We start from the raw sequence: 17,182 nt of genomic DNA, 5'->3' as shown, positions 1-17,182 counted from the left end.
TGTTCCAAGCATGACCTGACCTCTCTCTCTCTCTCTCTCTCTCTCTCTCTCTCTCTCTCTCTCTCTCTCTCGTTACAAACACAGTTTTCCAAAGTACGTATTCACCTTTTTCACAAAGGTGTTATCCTCTCCTATGCTAAGAAAGTTTTTTTGGGGGGGGTTGTTTGCTTTTGGGGGGAGCAGGCGTGGTGGTGTACATCTTTAATCTCAGAATTCAAGAAGCAGAGGTAGGTGGATCCATATGTGTTTAATACCATCCTAGTCTTCAAAATGAGTTGCAAGACATCCAGGGCTATGTCTAGGGGGGGGGGTGAGAGGAGGCTGGAGGAGTGGGAGGGAGAAGGAGAAGGAGAGGGAGAAGGAGAAGGAGAGGGAGAAGGAGAAGGAGAGGGAGAAAGGGAGAAAGGGAGAAAGGGAGAAAGGGAGAAAGGGAGAAAGGGAGAAAGGTTCTTTTTTTTGTTATTGACAGTAATCAAGGCTTATTTATTAATTTCCAGGCAAATACACTTGAGGTTCTTGGTAGTTTCAAGATATGAAAATTGATGGACATAGAAGCGCATACCTTTAATCCCAGCACTTGGGAGGCAGAGGCAGGAGGATCTCTGTGAGTTCAAGGCTATCTTGATCTTGACTATCAAGACTATCGGTCTACATAATGAGTTGCAGGGCAGGCAGGGCTGCGTAGAGAGACTGTTTTAGAAACAGCAGCAACAAAAGATGTTTAAAAATGTAAAGAGCTAAGAACGCTGGCCCAGGGAATGCAGCGCCCACCCAAATCACAGCAGCTTAGGAAACACTTCCTCCCCATCTAGGGATTGACTTTTGGCACGGTGTTGCCTCTTCTGAAACTCCGGGATATGTTTTTAATCTATCTTCTTGGCAATTCTGGTTCACTGTATGTGAAAAACCAGGCAGCCAAGAGTGATAATATTTACCTCTAATCCCAGCACTTGGGAAGCTGAGGCAGGAGGATTGAGAGTTCCAGGCCAGTCAGCTACATAGTGAGACCTTGCCGCTAACCATCATCTTACTACACACACAGGGTGGTTTGGGGGGAGATGGGGTGGGGTGGGGAGCAGGAGAAAGGGAGGTAGCTTGAGGAGCAGGCTTAGAAATGTGGCCTATAACCCAGCAGGAGGACTGCAAGTTGAAGTTGAGTCAGAAAGAAATCTGAGGACTTGTCTCTCTTGGTGCCCTGCATTCGACTCCTAGAACAACAGCAAAAGGTAGTTCAGCAAGGAGCGACTCCTGCATCTAAAGCCTTCTTTGATGGGAAACTGAGGGAGGTGGCTCATGGAGGTGGCCAAGTGAGCAACTCCCCACAGCAGGAGGCTATGCCGTCACACATCTTGCCCTGGTTAGCAGTGTGGTGTTTCTCAGTTTCTACAAGTCTTACGAGCTAAGATCTTTGTTTGAAAGCTATTCCTCTCACCAACTCACTACATGCAACCGACAGGAGAAGAGCTGGGAACGGCCCCAGGTTATATGCTGAGCTGGCCCTACATCATCAAGAGCTAGAACACACCCTTCTTTCATCAGGGATGTCCTACTGGCTTCCAGACAACAAACATATGGCAGCCATTCTCAGCTATCAACAGGAAGAAAAAAAATTCCCCATGCTGGTGGAGCTCATCTGTAGAAATCTACCGGGGCCAGTGATCACCTTACCTCTGTATATGAGGGGAGCTTAGCTCTTCTCTAATGCACGCACACTCAAGTCTCCAGACAGCCAAGCAAGATCAACAGAGCCGCCAGAGTTCACCAAATCCATTCAGCTTGGCTGTCACAAAAAACTTCACAGTCCTGGGAGCTGAAGACCACAGCCATTTGAGCTAGAGTTGTGTTCAGCTGGGAGGCCCTGTGGTGACTGCTCATGTCAGCATAAGGATGAAACTGTGTGTCAGTCCTGGTTGCTCTTCCAGATGTCAGGGTTTAATTCTCAGCACCCACAACCATCTGTAACCCCAGTGGGTACTTGGTACCATTCTCTGGCTTCCTTGGACACTGCATGAACATGGAACACAGACAAACATATAGGCAAAACATCCATACATATGCATGCACACACAAATGCACATACTCACAGTGAATTTTTTTTAAACAAAAATGTCTTGATAGTGGGAATATATGGAGTTTTGTTTGTTTGTTTGCTTTTTGGTGTGTGTGCACATGTGCACACGTGTGTGTGTGTATGCATGCTAGAGATGAGTTCCAGGGCCTTAAACTGTGTAAACAAGCACTCTGTCACTGAGCCCCATCCCAGCTCACAGAAATACGTTTGATCTTACGATCTGAAAGGGGCTTTGCCACCAACCCTCAAAGGATTCTGGGACCCAGTTGGAAAATATTTTCAGCCTGATTCAGAGACACCAGACCATTCTAGGGCAGCCCTAAGTTGAGAAGCTGACAGGGAGCCTTTATCGTTGCTAGGGGGAAATCAGGAACAAGCTTGCACCCAGTCTCCTGTGGAGGGCTCTTAAGTTCCCAGCTAGTTAGTCTACACCGCCCCCCACCCCACCTCACACACCCCTGTGCTCCTGAGTGTAGGTACCAGCTAGGACGCCTCCTCCAGAGCAAAATCCCTCTTGTTTTGTTATAGGGCAGCAGGAATTTGTTCTGTGGTGATTGTTTTGTCACTGGAATTTAACACTCCTGTCATGCAGCCAAGCCTAGCTATGTCTTCCATGACATATGACATATTGTCAAGATGCCTCTCAGCACCGTCACCTTTATATTTATTAAAAGGAGAGTTTGAGCCATGCAGCTCTTATTAAAACCCTTGCCAGTCTAGTTGCTTTGAAAATTTAGCGGTTAGCTAATATAAAAGTCATAAAATATTTGGGCTTCTGGAGACTTCCATAAACATTGAATTTCAGGTGCCCTGAGATACAATTTCTTTGATCTTTGGTTGCCCTGGTAAATCATTTATTGGGGCAGCCTTTTAAAATGGGACCCTCTCAACTCTCCCACAAGATGTATAAAGTAATGTTCTCTGCCCACAACCACCAACTCTAGTTCTTACTGGGTTCCCTGATTATAAACCGATGGCGAAGTTAGCTTATTTTTCTACCAGTTCTTCTTCTTTTTTGTTTTTTTGTTTGTTTGTTTGGTTGGTTGGTTTTTTTTTTTTTCCAGACAGGGTTTCTCTGTGTAGCCCTGGCTGTCCTGGAACTCACTCTGTAGACCAGGCTGGCCTCAAACTCAGAAATTCGCCTGCCTCTGCCTCTCAAGTGCTGGAATTAAAGGTGTGCACCACCATGCCTGGCCCTCTACCAGATCTTATTCTCAGAAATCCACTGAAGAAGACTGGTCAGAGAGATGACTTAGCAAGTGACGGTGCTTGCCATCAAGCCTGGTAACCTGAGATTGATTCTGGTAACCCACATGGTGGAAGAGAAGGAATTGTCCTCTGACTTCCCTGAGCCTGCCTCTCTCTCTCTCTCTCTCTCTCTCTCTCTCTCTCTCCACACACACACACACACACACACACACACACACGAATGAATGAACGAATGAATGAATGAATGAATGAAGTCACAGAAGAGACCATGGTAATTTGGCACACAAAGCAAACAGCCGTTGTCTGCAGGCTCCTGCTCACGAGCTGTATTAAGATGATGTCAGCAGTATGTGGGGTTTTAAAGACTCAGATATTTATAACTACCAGAGGTCTAAGTTTTACTAGGTCAACTTCCAAGTCATCCAGGCCACGCTGTTCTCTCATTTTCTATCTTCCTTCCCCTCTTTCCCCAACTAGCTCACCATAAAGATTCTGTTTGCATGACTTTTAGGGGAATCAAGTGGAGAGGGAAGTGTCCTCATCTGTTGACCCGCCCTAACCCCTGTCTGACTCCCTGGCACATACTCCTACCTGAGAGCTCAAAAGTCACTCCTAGACTTGGGGTGCAGCTCTGAGAAAGAGAGGTTGCCTGGCCCTCCTGAAGCCCTGGCTTGAATAAGCACCACACCAAGAAAGGATTTGAGAATTTCTGAGTTATAAAAGAAAAAATGGGTCATAGCACTTATAAGTGTTCAGGACCACACGGAAAAGAGGTTTGTAGGGAAGAAATCTCAAAGGTTTAAAGCATGGCAGTCTTACAAGTCTTCATCATCACTGTTATAGTCAAGACCAGAAGTGCCAGTTTTCTGATTGAAAACAAAACCAAAACCAAACCAAAAGCAAAAGCCGGGCAAAGATTTTTGGAAAGGAAGGTCCCCATGGCCAAATGCTTAAGTAACAATTCACATCTCAAGATTAGAGAAGGAAAACTATCCTCCAAGTTATAAATGTTGGTGAAGAAAAGCCTCTTCTAAGTAAGACAAGAAGCCATGGGAAAAGGAACACGTGTCCGATTATATGTAGATAAAGTTCAACACAAAAAGCTATGCAAACTAAACTGGACCCCACCCCCACCCCCGCCCAAAAAAAAAAAAAAAAAAAAAAAAAAACCCATGAATACACCATAATCAAGAATTGTCGGACAGATGATCCCTATTTAAGTTACAGGGAAACTTTCTCTAAAATTTTAAAAACTCCTACTGGTTAACAGGGTAGGAAAATAGACAAAGCAATCAATCAGGTTGTTGATGGTAGGATAAACAGTGCNAGCCATGGGAAAAGGAACACGTGTCCGATTATATGTAGATAAAGTTCAACACAAAAAGCTATGCAAACTAAACTGGACCCCACCCCCACCCCCGCAAAAAAAAAAAAAAAAAAAAAAAAAAAACCTCAGGAAGACACCATCCTCCAGAACTGTGGGGGAAATGCACCCTATATATGACAAAGGGTTACTTTCTCTAAAATTTTAAAAACTCCTACTGGTTAACAGGGTAGGAAAATAGACAAAGCAATCAATCAGGTTGTTGATGGTAGGATAAACAGTGCAAATAATGACCCTGTGTCTCAGCAATGCTGGGACCTCCAGGAGCTGGATGCTTGTGTCTCCCACGACCCATGCAGATTGCCCTCCCCACCCCATGCGATGCCATCTGGGCTTGAGGCTTTGTGGAGGTGATTAGGATTAGGTAAAGTTGTACTATGGGCGGGCCTGAGATGCATCAGTGTTCTTTTAACAAGAGACACTAGAGAGACCATGCTCCCCCCTACCCCCCCCCCACGCCTGGAGGAGAAACCATCTGCATGCCCAGAAGAGGCTCCCACCAGAACCTGACTGTGCTGGAGCCTAGACCTGAGCCTTCGGCCTCCAGAACTGTAGGGGAAATGCACCCTTGTTCTTTAGCCACAAGGACTATGTTTGTTACAACATCCCAAGCAGACTAACAGCCTGTTTATCCAAATGTTCCATGACCCTCAGTGTTGGGAAGTGTGGCAAGCGGCCTCAGGCTGCACTCACTTTGGTAAGCTTTGGCAACAACTTCTAGACTGAGCACTTGATTGGACACAGCAGTTTCTGCTTCCAAGACTTTAGAGTATGTATCTATTTATATGCATATAACAATGTATCCACAAAGGACAATTAATGATCCTTCGGTAGGAAACCAAGAAGAGTAAATAAATGTCCTTACAGGACTGGCTGCAGCCCTTGCAAAGACAATGGTCTGAACTGAAGGTGAATGTGAAGGTACTGATGCTTGCTGTGCGGCCAGTTACATTTGCCTGTTTCTTGGAAATTTTTCATGATAGAAGTTAGGCAATGAAAGAGAATGTAGCAGATCTATAGATGATGTTATGGAAATTGAATGAGACATTAAATGAGCAAACAAAATAATTCAACAGTGATTATTCCATTATTCAGAGTTTCTTGATCATTAAGACATCCTTAACTAAATTCAACCTCTACTTAACATTGTTTATTATAAATTGTTCTGTAGTCAATATCTCTGTTCATTATTTTTTGGGCACATTTCTCATTTTCTTTCAGAAAGAAAAAACATAGATGTAAGCTTGATCTTATTACCATCATCATCGGTCTGTACACATATATTAATTTTTTTCTTCTGGTGATATTTTCAATTTATATTTTATAGAATTTCTACAATTCCAAAGACACTTATTCTGGGTCCAAACTATTAAAGATTTCTGAGGAGTACTAGCAAGATGGCTTAGTAGATGACTGGGATGCTTGCTGCCCAAACTCCACAAAGTTATCCTCTGATTTGAGCATGTTCTGTGGCGTGTGCTCCCACACCATATACAACAATAGTAAATGAAATAAATAAAAACCCAAGGGATCTTATGAAACCTTATGAGAATTCCTCACAGGGAAATCAGAGCACATCTGATAATCCACTTTTTGAGTCTTACCATCCATCCTCCAGGCCCCATACACAGGTCTGGGTACCACCATCCTCCGGGCCCTGTGCATGATTACTTGTTCAGTGTGTGGTTTTTTGTTTTTTGTTTTTTTAATTTAAGCGAAGCTAATCATTCTGGACTTTTAAGATCCCTACCACTATTTAAAAAAATTTTTTTTTGAACAAAAGAAAAAAAAAAACCTGGATGAAGTGGCAACCTTAAACACATCCAGCCCCTCTCTTAGAAATGTGGGCGTCTTCATCAGTGGTTAGCATTTTAGCACCAGGATAAATGGTCCCTGTGGCTTTCTGCTGGAACAACGAACATGAAGATCTAGAGAACCAGCCAGGCTCTTCTGTCTAATTGGTAGGAAAGTGGGGTTTCAGCCAGGACACTGTGTGATTGCTGGGCCAAACCCAGACTGGGCTAAACTGAGAATGTGCAGAGTCCCAGGACATCAGGGATAAGTGGGAAGGGAAAGGGGGAGAGAGAGAGAGAGAGAGAGAGAGAGAGGCTTGTGGACGTTGTACATCGTGGTGCGCACTAGGCTCCGCACCACGATGTACAACGTCCACAAGCAGGGAAAGGGAGAGAGAGAGAGAGAGAGAGAGAGAGAGAGAGAGAGAGAGAGAGAGAGAGAGATATTCTGGGTCCTTTTCAGGATACTTCAGCTTTTGTTTCCCTGAGTTTGCTAAAGGGTCATTGTCCAGAGCAGTGTCCATCTGTCACTTAATGTCACCTTGTACTTAGAACTTAGCTCTAAGGACTTGGTAAGCTTTCTTTCTTGGTAAAAAGATTCAGACTTCCAGCATCTCTAGCATGTTGAGAGCATAAGTTTCTGTAGTCCCAACCACCCTGTGCTTTGCTCAGAAGAATATCTTATTTTGATTAAGGAATTGGGAGAGGGTGAGTGTCCCTGGAAGGAGGAAGGAGAAAGAGGACAGGAGAGGAAGCCGGATGACTGCACCAAGTCATTTGGAGTCAAATTCCTTCTCTTGGGAGAAGACTAAGTTGGCCAGAGAAAAGTTCCAGGTGTTGAAAGTTGGTGAACCTGGACTAGGCTGAGTGGTGGACACACAAAGAAGATGGCTGGAAACATGGGATGGTCCCTGTACATCATGGTTTTGAGGGGATACTTGCTACTTAGCTTGTGGATTAGATGTAGAAGTGGCTGGTGAACACCAGGAGGCCATTGGAATGGAACTGGTTATGTCCACTAAATAACTGTTTGGAAGGTGGCACCATTTGCTGGTTGGGGATAGCAGGGGTAAGAGTATGGGAATGGGGAGGGGAGGGAATTGAGAATCATTCTGTAGCTAGACCACCCTTGAGATGCCCACTATGAAGCCCGATGGGATGCCAAGGGAACCATTAATAGAGAAGTTGCAGCTCAGAGGGATGAAGGATGGGAAACTTGTTTGTGAATCAGCCATGGGAATGAGGGTGATCACAGAGGAAGGTGCCGGAACAGAAAGGATGGCCTGGGAGGGAGGCTTCATGAGCGCTGACATAAGAATATAAGGAGAAACATAGAAAGTGTCATTAGAGAAAGGGCAGCTGAGAAGTGTCATGGCGGGGACGGAGGGGGGGGGATGAGAAATGCTTCCATCTTAACTCTGTGATCTTATGTACACATGTGCATGTCCCAGAAGGCTCACACGTGTCTGCACATGGGCTGCAGTGAACATAGTTACAGAATCCAATGCTTCTGAGCTTCGAAGCCCTTTTTAAAATTACATTTTACACATCAGTAAATTTGTAATTCAGGAACAGCTTTCTTGAGGTTATTTATAACCTGGAGTTGCAGAAGGATTTGTCAGGAAATCCTATGAATGTTATTTATCTGGCTGCTCGGCTTTATTGACTGCTACATTTCACATCCTTCAGTTCTTTTTGGCAGAGGAGTAAATAACACTGCTATTAACCTCTAACATTGGTGTAAAAATAGGCAGTTATTAAGGGGTAAATATTACTTTGATGATTATTGCCCCAGCCTGCTTTCTCTGGGAGAGGTAATAAATAAGGCCTCTCGTGGGGTCCACAAAGTCCCCAGTTTTGTGGAGGAAGCTGGCCTTTCCTGTAGCCATGGCTGTAATTTGGAGCCATGTGGAACTGATAGAAAATGTTCAGGAGGCCACTGCTCATTTCTGGAGGAAATCAAGGCAGCACAGGTGCCCCACGCCTGTGTAAGAGGAGCTGACAGTGAGAACTTTCTAATAAGTGGATTAGAAAGAGCTGTGGAGAGGGGGAGCGAGGCCTCTGGATTGCAAGCCAGGCCGGGAGCAGATGGGTATGTAGACATGTGGGTGGGCGCCTTCCTTAATTTTTATTATTGTGGTCAAAATACCTGACAGAAACAACTTAGAGGAGAAAGGGTTTGTTTTAGTTCATGGTTTCCCTGTCGCCAGGAAGAAACAGAAACATTCGAGAGGATGAGAGTGGGTCGCAGAGGCTTGTTCACGTGACAGGAAGCAGCGCACAGAATCAGAGGTCAGCGTAACCTCCACACTAACCCACGGAGGCCTACTTCCACAGCCAGGCCCTATCTCCTAAACCTCCATGATCTTCAAAATAATACACCGAGCCAGGAAATAAAGTGCCTAAAACATGAATCTGCATGAAGACATTTCAGATTCAAACCATAGCAGTGTGTGTGTGTGTGTGTGTGTGTGTGTGTATTAGCTTGCTGGTGGAGCCACGCCCAGTTCTTGGAGTGGACAGGGGTGATCTTTTAGCCATTAACATGCTGATGGACAGGTTCATGAAAATACGTGCACTCTCCCTGCTTTGTAGCTGGAGGGCTGAGGTATAACGGCAATGGGTCCGGGACCACAGGCCAGAAGCACTTATATGGTGTTGGTTCTACCGTTTCTTGGGTAGCTCCTGGGCAAGCATTTGCCTTTTTATTTGTAATAAATGAAGTAGGTGGTTTTATGAAGGTACCTCTAGTCAAAGGATGCTTTGTCAATAATCCAACTAGACCAGTTCTGGAGAAAGTGTAGGTGACCAGTGAGTCTCTGCCTAGGGATGTCTGGCCACAGTAGGCCTAACTGTGAACCTTATTCTATAGGGAACTCAGCAACAGCAGAGCCCCAGCTGGACCTGAACAAAAGCCTGGACAGCTTGTGGTCACTCCAGACGTTCCACCCATATACATAAATAAAAGTAAAATCTGTTTTTAAAGAGCAGTTATATTCAGACCTTCTAGATTAAAATGGCTGCAGAAGGCAGGGCTTCACATTATACATAATTTAGCTTCTGAACAACTGCTCTTGTGTGGAAACATTATGGGAACTCATTATTTAATAGAAATTTTATAAATGGAAGGCTCAGAATGATGTAATTTGTACGTTTGGGAGGTGTTTGCCATACACTCACAGTGTGGGTGTGGAGATTCCCAGTATGGCATCTCTTTGCTTTCCTGTGACCAAACTTCACTAGATAATTGGGTTCAAGTTCATTATACCTACAGACTAAGCTTCAGGGATACAGACAATGTGGTGTCTCCATAGTACTTAGAAATCAGAAGATGTTTATTCAAGAGATCTCTTACGAAAAGAAGAGATCCACACCAAAGAGTGAGATACGTACATACAGTGGCTGGGACATCCTGGCCTCATTTAAAGTTTTCTAGAACCTACTGTTTTTATTAACAGTAACTTAGTAGATCTTTGGCAGTATTTCTTGAAGGACATTAACATTGTTGCCCAGTAGTGCCTCAAATAACAGTAATAAAGGTACGTCTTGGCAGTAGCAGGGGGTATAGACACATTATACTTATAAAACTATTACTTATGAATATATACACACATATGATGGTGAGGGCATGAATGGAGAGAAGAAAAACTGAACCTGGAAAAACTATGGGGAGAATTTTCAATAAAAATTCTGATAAAGTAAAAAAAAAAAATCTTAAAAAATAAAAAGAAAGAAAGAAAAGAAAGAGAGAAATGCAGTGTTCTGGGATACACCTACTGCACCAGAAGTTTCACTTCACAAGACCCTCTAGTGAGTCTGCCCACTAAAGTTTGAAATCATTGTTCTCTAACGGTGACATTCAACCTCAGGCTCCCATCAGGATAAGCTAGGGAACTTTGAAAATGCTAGCAGCTTGAGTCTTGTTCCTGTAGGTTCAGGTGGGGTGGCCTGTGGGCTGGGGGGGGCATTATTTTGTTTTGTTTTCTTTTTTAATTCCCCATTAGATTACAATGGGAAGCCAGGCAAGAGCTGTAGAAAGAATTTAGGATTAAATGCATGCCAATGACCTTTTGCCAGGTACCTGCAGTGGGTACCTCTTGGCCTTTGGATGCATGCTCCACTACCTGTTCATGTACCTATTTTCAGTGTGCTGGATACATTCAAATGACATGCTGGCATTTATGATCACAATGGCAGGTGCATCCTGGCGTATGCAGAAGAAATATTTCTGAAAAGTAATCTATGGTGACATGCTTGTGACTTTTTTTGAATCGTATTTTCACATGGAGAAAAAAAATTCTACATCTTCTGTTAGTTAATATTTTAATACTTCATTAGCATAAGACTTTATTTGTAAAGCACCTGTTTGCTCATTGCACTTTTGGGTATTGAACCTGGGGCCTTGTGCATTTTAATTAATATTAGCACTCTACTACAGAGCTATAACCCACTCAGTTTTCAAATTTTACTTGGGGAGAAACTCTAGTCCAGCCTTCTGCATCAGTCTCCCCAGCAAGTGGGGTTACAGGTATGTAGCCTGCAACCAGTTTGACATGGTTATTTGATACCTTGGATGTATCATATTTCTAAACTTTGTCACCTGACTAAGCAAGGAATTCTCATTCTAATTTGAAACCAAAATAACATTTAATCTATCCTTAAGCAGCTTCAAAGAAGGTGCACATATAGGGACTACCTAGGTGAATCCACATATGATAGACAGGATTTGTGGCCATAAATTCTATGTGGCCAAGATTTCTTCTGATGTACCAGGCAGAGTGGGTCAGTGCTCAGTAGCCACTTTAGGCCAGTGCTGGGATCGTGGTCAAAACTTTGTTTTACACAAATTTAATACCGTGGTAAAGCTAGGGCTTTGAATACCATTAACAAAATTGGTTTCTGAGAGGAGAGAAAGAAGGGAGAGACTAGAAAAATGAAGAGGGGCAGAGCAGAGGGGAGGAGAAAGGGAGGGGAGGAGGGAGGGAGGGAAAGGGGAAGGGAAAGAGGAAGGGGGGGGAAAGGGAGAGGAGGGAGGAAGGGAGGGAGGAATTTTCCTAGACATTTTTGCTCAGTGAAACCAAGTGCTGAACAACAACAAAAACAAAAAACAAACAAACAAAAACAAACAAAAAACAAAACCCAAGGATGAAAACAGCATGGAAGGATAAGAAGACCAACTCTCCCCCTCTAAATAGCTGATATAAAATATCCCCAGATGATGTTTCCCACAAAGAATCTGCTTTTATTGGGCTGTGGAAGGGAAGGAAGGAGGGCAGGTCATCCCAACCTCTGGCTTGGCTGATGGAATTTCAAAACCAAAGAAGAGACGACTTCCCTCCCGGCGAAGGCAAGCTGGCTTTGTGTTTTCCCTTCAGTTTCCATTCCATCCCTGGTCTCTTTCTCAGTGGTAATTTTAAAATGCAGTTGATGAGCGGCACATTTTGACTCTGTCTGAAAGTGAGACCTTCCCACTAAGCAATGGTTGGCTCCTGCTGTTTCTTCTCACATCTGCAGAGGGGCCGGAGGGTCAGTCACTTCCAGAAAGCAGGTTCCGGTGAACTAAAGATGCGCTGAAAGAAAGATCTAGCGAGCTTTCTAAACAGCTCTGTTTATGTCCGATGAGATACTCAACAAGACAGAATGTGGGTCCACAGAGTACTCCAGTGGTACTGAAGAACCAGTTTCACTCAGATATGGGCGGCAACTGGAGTGGACCTCTCTCTCCTACCATGCTTAAGCATTTCTCCAATCCATTCTGAAACATTAATCTTGTCAACATACACATCCCATGCCATCATCTTCCCTCTTGGGTCATGTACCTCTTTTGTCCTACATAAACTTTCTGGTGTTTTTCTTTATCTCCAGCCTCATCCTTGAACTGTCTCCTTACCAGCATTCCTGCCTCGTTGACCAGGTTTCTCTCTCTCTCTCTCTCTCTCTCTCTCTCTCTCTCTCTCTCTCTCTCTCTCTGTATCTCTGTCCCTGTCTCTGTTTCTGTCTCTCTTCTTCTCTCTCTCTCTCCCCCTCTCTCCTTCTTTCTTTCTCCCTCTCTTCTTCCATCCCCCCTCAAGATTTACTTAGTTTTAAGGTGTGTGTGTGTGTGTGTGTGTGTACATACATGCTCACATGAGTACAGATGCCCTCAGAGAACAGAGGTATTCGATCCCCTGTCACTGGAATCATTGGTTATGAACAACCCGCTGTGGATGCTGGGAACGCAGCCAGCTGTCAGTGTGTGCCCCTCGCAGGGCCTTCTTCCAGCCTCTGACCTGCTTTGTAGATACCCTCTTCTCCTTGTCTCAGCCCCCTCCTCCTAAGGCTCCATCTGTGCTCCATCTGTGCAGAAAGCTGGCTTCTTGCTTCTCTCTGGTTGTCTACGATGTGTTCCCTAAAATGTGCGTGTGCTGAAGGTTTGATTCCCTGTCATCTAACCATTGAGGTGCGGCTAGATTAGAGGGCGCTGACTTTATCAGTCCACTCATGAGCATGTGCTGAGTGAAATGTTAGGAGACTGGGCCTGACGGGAAGAGGTGGGTCACAGGTCCAGGGGTGGTGTTTCAGGGTTTGCTCTTCCCTGGCCTCTTTCTGTGCCCTCTCTGCTTCCTGGCTGCTCTGAAGTGAGCAGCCTCTTCCCTCATCGATTCTCTAAAGCTCCCATCATGAAGCTCTGGACTAACCATCGTGAGCTAAGATTCTAAATTGGAACCCATCTCTCCTTAAAGCTGCTTCACGTACTTCCCTCTTAGTGAGAAGTCTGCCAGCACAGGTGTCTCCATTCTGCGCACACACATCATCTTACACGGTTTATGATACTTGAAGCCCGTGGTTGAATTCCATGGCAGCTGTTCCATGGATGTTTTGCTCACCAGCTGGTAAACTTCTTACAGATCCCAAGTCTCTGGTTCAGCAACGTGAACCTAGCACACTATGTAACACGTACTCAGTGAATGTGGTTCTGTTGTTCTTGAGTGAGTGGGTGGATACAATGGCGTTTAATGCAGTGCTGCCCTTCAGCGGCACTCCACCCGGCACGGACAGTGGTTCCTCTCCCTTGGCCCTCAGCATGTTTCTGTGAGGCCCTGGCATCATGTGCTCAGATGTAAAAAACGAAACAAGAAGGAAACGACAACAACAAACCCTTCCTTTACCAGGATCCCCCAAAGCAGAGCATGCTGTGGGGAGGATTCATTGGGACATTAGTGAGCGGTCCAGAAGATGCAAAGAGCTCTGGAAAGAACCATGGAGAGAGAAGGGCTTTGGGGAGAAAGCTGTGAAGGGGAAGGCATAAGAAAAACCAAGTGCAGAATGAATGAGGTAGCCCCTGGACAGGGAGAGGGTCCTGAACTCTGACCCGCAGCACAGGGGCCCGTTGGAGCCTCATCCCTTAGCACAGCACGAGCCCAAAGCCATGTTTAGAGGACAGTTGCAGGACAGGTGCCAGGAACAAAGAACTGCGGTGCCAGGGGTGGGGGGGGGGGGGGGGGGAGAAGGAAGGAAATGCTGCAGATACTTGACCTGCAAAGAAGGGACCGAGAACCATAAATGAAACAGATTTATTTGGCTAAAAGGCCAAGCATGGCATAAATGTTAAGAGACCATTTGTTTTTCCATCTCACAAAATGGGAGTCACTAAATTTGCACGGTGAATGCTTTATTGTACTCTAAAAATTCTGAATTCCATAGGCTCTTCTTCTCCTGTTCCAAAAAAAGCTATTCTAAAAGCTCACATTAGAATATTTTATAACTCTTCCATCCCTCCTGAACATCTGTGAACTGGAAAGAATATAGTATATTACAGAAACAATCCATTTAAAGAAAAACAATTAAAATGAAAACTGCTTCCATTTCTCCAGCATAAAAACTCTAACTCTTTCACTTTGCAGTTTTATTACCTCCCTGACATGATACAGTCACAGCTTCACTTACACACAATGTTAATTTCGCTCATATTCTACTTAATCTTCAAAGCACTGCAGAATAACAGTTTTCTTCAGTAATTTATCATTTACTGTGTTGAGGCAATGTGTTTAGAGGCTGTTTTTTTTTTAAGCTTGCATTTATCTCAATCCTGAAAATGTGCTCTGAATGCTATTAAAATATATCATTTATACACTTTCACATTTAACTGTATTAACTATACCTTAACTAGACATTTATTAAGAGCAGCATATTTATTCCCCGTTCAGGACTGTTTAAATCTGTGGAGTCAGCGCTATGGAAATGAGCAATTTTTGCCAGCCTTACACTATGTAATAGGTTCAACTGTGCAGAAACCCATGTTCTATTGTAGTGGGGCACAATCACATATCTTCGGTGAGGTTTCCCAAACTGTTTTCTGGTGCAGGACTTCAGCTCCCTAAAGATACCAATGATATGTCTCTGGAGAAGTTCATGACATATCCCACTCTCACTCATCGTTCATTCATTCATTCTGTGCACATGCACCTGTGTGACCCTTGGTAGCCTTCCTTTGGTGTTAAATTCCCTTTGTTAATTTTTTTTAAATCTCTGTTATTTTAAAAATTTGAAAATAAATAAAAACCATCACATTTCATTTTGTTATATCAAAATATAACATACGGACATGACTTAGAAAGACAAGTTTCAGTGGAAATCCCCACACTGACCCATTTTATACCCTTATCCCCCTTTCTGAAGGCCACTGTCAACTTTTAGCCTTTATTTATACCTGGAAACAACACATTTCTGCTACCCTGATTGGAGCTAGAGACTCATGCACGTTAATTAAGCGAACTATCTCTCCTTCTCTCTCTCTCTCTCTCTCTCTCTCTCTCTCTCTCTCTCTCTCTCTCTTTCTTTTTTGAAACAAAGTTTCATGTATCTTAGACTTGGATCAAACTCACAATGCAGTAGAGGGTGACCTTGAATTTCTGATCCATTTGCCCCATCTCCTGAGTGCTGAGATATTAGATATTAGATACCGCCTGCCCAGTTTATGAGATCTGCATATCAAGCCAGGTTTCATGTGTGTTAAGTTCTTCCCTTCCTTCCTTCCTTCCTTCCTTCCTTCCTTCCTTCCTTCCTTCCTTCCTTCCTTCCTTCCTCCCTCTCTCCCTCCCNTCTCTCCCTCCCTCTCTCCCTCTCTTCCTCCCTCCCTCTCTTCCTTCCTTCCTTCCTTCCTTCCTTCCTTCCTTCCTTCCTTCCTTCCTTTTTTCTTTTTTTAAAGTATGGTCTTTTGTTTTTTCTGGGGTTCATAATTGCTTTGATTTACCTTTTTTGTAAATAGTTGAACTACAAATCATCAAATAGGATTATAGGATTTTCTTTCAGCATCCTCAAATACATCAAAATATGTGGCTGCTGCTGCTGCTGCTGCTGCTGCTGCTGCTGTTTCTTCGGGACATCAATATTAGACTCTGTCTTCCTGCCACTGTCTGTCTTAGGGTGTTACTGCTGTGAACAGACACAAGGACCAAGGTAACTCTTATAAGGATGTTTAATTGGGGCTGGCTTAAAGGTTCGGAGGGTCAGTGCATTATCATGAAGGCAGGAGCATGGCAGTGCCCAGGCAGATGTGGGGCTGAAGAGCTGAGAGTTCTACATCTTCATGCAAAGGAAGCCAGGGGAAGACTGGTTCCCATGTGGCTAGGAAGAGGGTCTCAAAGCCCACTCCCACAGTGAGACACTTATTCCAACAAGCCCATACCGCCTCCAACAAGGCCACATCTCTTCACAGTGCCATTCCTGGGCCAAGCGTACTTGAACTACCACAGTCTGTCTGGACTGGTTGCCCCCTATCTGTTTAGCTATTTGTCAGGCCAAGACCTCGTCTCTTCCTGCTTGGGATTTTCCTTTACCACACTGCTTCCTCAGTTGTGGGCGTTTTCTCTCTTAATTTCTCCTCTGGTCTCCTGGAGGATGTATCAGATATCCTGTAGGGGTCACCACGACATGAGGAACTGTATTAAAGGGTCACAGCATTAGGAAGGTCGAGAACCACTGCGCTAGAGGGTGTCCTCTGGCAGCTTCTCAGAAATTGTTTCTGAAGGGAACACATGTATTCTGTTGACTGTATTTAGTTTGAAGCATAAAACTTTTCTTTTTATAAAGAATTTAGTCCTATAAATAAATATGATTAGTTATTCTTCTGGAGGAACTCGGAGGAACAGAGAACGAAAATACCTGCATGGAGAAGTGGGGCAGAAGCAGAAAGAGCAGGGGAGAAGGGATAAGGGACCAAAGGGTCAAGGGATGATGGACAGAAAGAGCACAGAAGGAGGGATGAGGGACAGAAGGAGCATGGGAGAATGGAGGAGGGACAGAAAGAGCAAGGGAGAAGGGATGAAGGACAGAAGGCACAAGGGAGAAGGGAGGAGAGACAGAAGGAGAAAGGAGGAGGGACAGAAGGAACAAAGGAGATGGGATGAGGAACAGAAGGAGAGAGGGAGGAGGGAGGAAGAACAGAAGGAGAGAGGGAGGAGGAACAGGAGGAAGGAAGAAGAGAGGAGGGAGAGAAGGAGAAAGAGAGAAAGGGAAGAGGGTCAGAAGGAGCACAGGAGAAGGGATGAGGGGCAGGTAGAGGAGCTGCAGCTACTTGTACAATGGCTCCTACACAGGGAAGTAAAGCCATTGCCCATTCACATTTAAATCATTTTAGAAAGGGAATTAGAGCCAGGCAGTGGTGGTGGTGACACCTTGCATCCCAGCACTCAGGAGGCAGAGGCAGGCAGAACTTTGTAAGTTTGTGGTCAGCCTAGTCTACAG

The sequence above is a fragment of the Mus pahari genome, chromosome 2, assembly GCF_900095145.1.
Source record: "Mus pahari chromosome 2, PAHARI_EIJ_v1.1, whole genome shotgun sequence".
Classification (NCBI taxonomy): Eukaryota; Metazoa; Chordata; class Mammalia; order Rodentia; family Muridae; genus Mus; species Mus pahari.
The sequence above is the reverse complement of the archived record's forward strand: the minus strand, read 5'-3'. Positions refer to the sequence as shown.